General features: G+C 43.1%; 1 protein-coding gene across 3 annotated transcripts in view; it reads left to right on the top strand.

Moving 5' to 3' along the window:
* Positions 1 to 2603, top strand: part of Ift88 (intraflagellar transport 88) — a 130326-nt gene that overhangs the window by 125119 nt on the left and 2604 nt on the right. The window lies entirely within an intron of this gene.

The following is a 2603-nucleotide window of genomic DNA, read 5'->3' as shown; positions in this document are numbered from 1 at the left end:
AAAAGTATATTTTATGTGTATGAGTATATTGCCTTACGTGTATGTAAGTGCACCCATATCGTACAATGCCCACAGAGATCAGAAGAGAGCATTGGATCCCCTGAAACTGGAGTTACAGATGGTTGTTAGCCACCATGTTGGTGCTGGGAACTGAAGCCAGGTCTGAGCCATCTCTCCACTTACCTGATTTTTTTAGTTGGCTACCTATATTCTCTTATAACTCAGTAAGCTTCTTCAACATGATTATTTTGAATTCTTTGTCAGGTTAGGATTGGTACCTGAAGATCTATTTTACTGCTTTGATCGGTGTAGTAGCTACTTTCCTTGTTACTGTGATCAAATAACTGATAAGAATACATGCACTGGGGATGAAATCCAGGGTCTCATGTGTGCTAAACATACCATGAGTTACATCCTGGTCCCCTGACTGCAGATTCTTGTCATTTGATTTTTGAGACAGGGTCTCCCTATCGCCCTAGCTGGCCTTGAACTCACTGTCTAGCTGAGGATGGCCTTGAACTCCTGACCCTCCTGCCTCTACTTTCCAAGTTCTGGGACTGGAGGATTGCAGTGTTGCAGGATTGCAGGCATGTGACACCAGACCTAACTCAGGGTTTGTTTCCTTAAAGTTTTCTTTTTCTACAGAATTTGAATCTTCCAGACTAGGAATTATACATTAGGATTCTAGAAGAGTTTGGGGGCCCAAGGGAGATCACAGGTTTTTTTTTGACAACTTGTATTTGAAAAATGAAATAAATATTGCCCAGGGGCCAATGAGATGGCACAGCAGGTTAGGGGCCTTGCCATGCAAGCCTGGCAACCTAAGTTTGATCCCTAGAACCCATGTAAAGGTCAATGGAGAGAACCAGCTCCACAAAATTGTTCTCTGACCTTCACACATTCCCTCCCCACACCCATACATCATGCATATGCACAATAATAAAAATAATAAATAAACAATGTAAATATCGGGCTGGAGAGATGGCCCAGTGGTTAAAAGCACTGACTGCTCTTGCAGAGGACCCGGGTTCGATTCCCAGCACCCACATGGTGGCTAAAAACCGTCCTTAACTCCAGTTCCAGGGGAATCAGAAGCCCTCTTCTGACCTCCACGGCATTGCACGACATGGGCACACTCACATGCAGGCAATACACCCATACATATAAAATAAAAATAATATTTTTTAAAAAATTTAAATATAATATTTCCCTTAAAAAATAGAAATACTGCCTAGAGAGTTAATAGTTTCAAGTACTCTTGACCTGAGCTCACTGAGGCAGTGAGAGAGGGAACCACATACACTTCTGTATGGGAAATGGGTTTCACTCTTACAAAAAGTTAATAAAAAAATAATTTAAAATATACCAGAGTATATAGACTTATTCAGTACACTAAAGAATTTTATCTCCAATAATTTAAATGATATGGGGAAGGGATTTGTGGGAAACTTTTTTTTTTTTTTTGGTCTTTTTGAGACAGGGTCTCCCTGTAGCCCCAGTTAGCCTGGAACTTGCTATGTAGCCCAGATTGGACTTGAATTCATAGAGATCTGCCTGCCTCTGCCTCCCTAGTGCTGGGACTAAAGGCTTGTGCCACCATGCCCAGCTAGGGGGAAGTAGTTTTTAAGACCTTTTTTTTTTTTTAATGTGTATGTCTGTGTATGCCACATTAAATGCAGGTACCCACAGAGGCCAGAAAAAGGTATCAGATCCCTTGAAACTAGAGTTAACACGCATTTGTGAGGTCTCTCCTCCCCCAATCCCCCCCCCACACCCATCAATCGACAAAACTGAACTCAGGTCTTCTGGAAGAGCAACAAGCACTCCTCTTAACCAGGGAGCCATCTCTCTAGCCCCAAGTGCAATGTTTTGATTAAGAACTCAAGACAGGGGCTGGAGAGATGGCTTAGTGGTTAAGAGCACTGACTTGTGCTTGCAGAAGATGTGGGCTTGAGTCCCAGCACCCACATGGCAGGTAACACCATCCATAACTCCAGTTCCAGGGGATCTGACACCCACTTCTGTCCTTTTCAAGGAGTTCATGACATAGGTGCACTTACATACATGCAGACATAATACTGATACAACATTAAAAAAAAAAAAAAAGAACTCAGGACAGACTGGAGAGATGGCTCAGTGGTTCCTCCGGAAGACCTTGGTTGGTTTCCCATCACCCATATGGTAGCTAACAACCATCCATAACTCCAGTTCCAGGAGATTCAATGCCCTCGCCTGGTTCCTTAGGCATTGTATGTACAGGTGCACTTACATACATGCAGGCAACACACATAAAAATAAATCAAAGAACTCAAGACAAGCTTGGTGTGATGGCACTCACCTTTAATTTCAGCCCTTGGGATGCAGAGACAGGCAGATCTCTGTGAGTTCAGTCAACCTGGTCTACATAGTGAGACTCTGGTTAAAAAAAAAAAAAATTGGCAAGATTTTGGGTTAATTGGCTAATTTAAAAATGTGGAGATTTGGGGGGCTGGAGAGATGGCTCAGTGGTTAAGAACACTGACCCTTCTTGCAGAAGACCCGGGTTCAAGCCCAGCACCCACATGGCAGCTAACAACTGTCCATAACTCCAGTTCCAGGGGATC

Source organism: Nannospalax galili, unplaced genomic scaffold (assembly GCF_000622305.1).
Source record: "Nannospalax galili isolate Female #2095 unplaced genomic scaffold, S.galili_v1.0 scaffold388, whole genome shotgun sequence".
NCBI classification, from domain to species: Eukaryota; Metazoa; Chordata; class Mammalia; order Rodentia; family Spalacidae; genus Nannospalax; species Nannospalax galili.
Note: the sequence above shows the minus strand (reverse complement) of the source record. Positions and strands in the feature narration are given on the sequence as shown.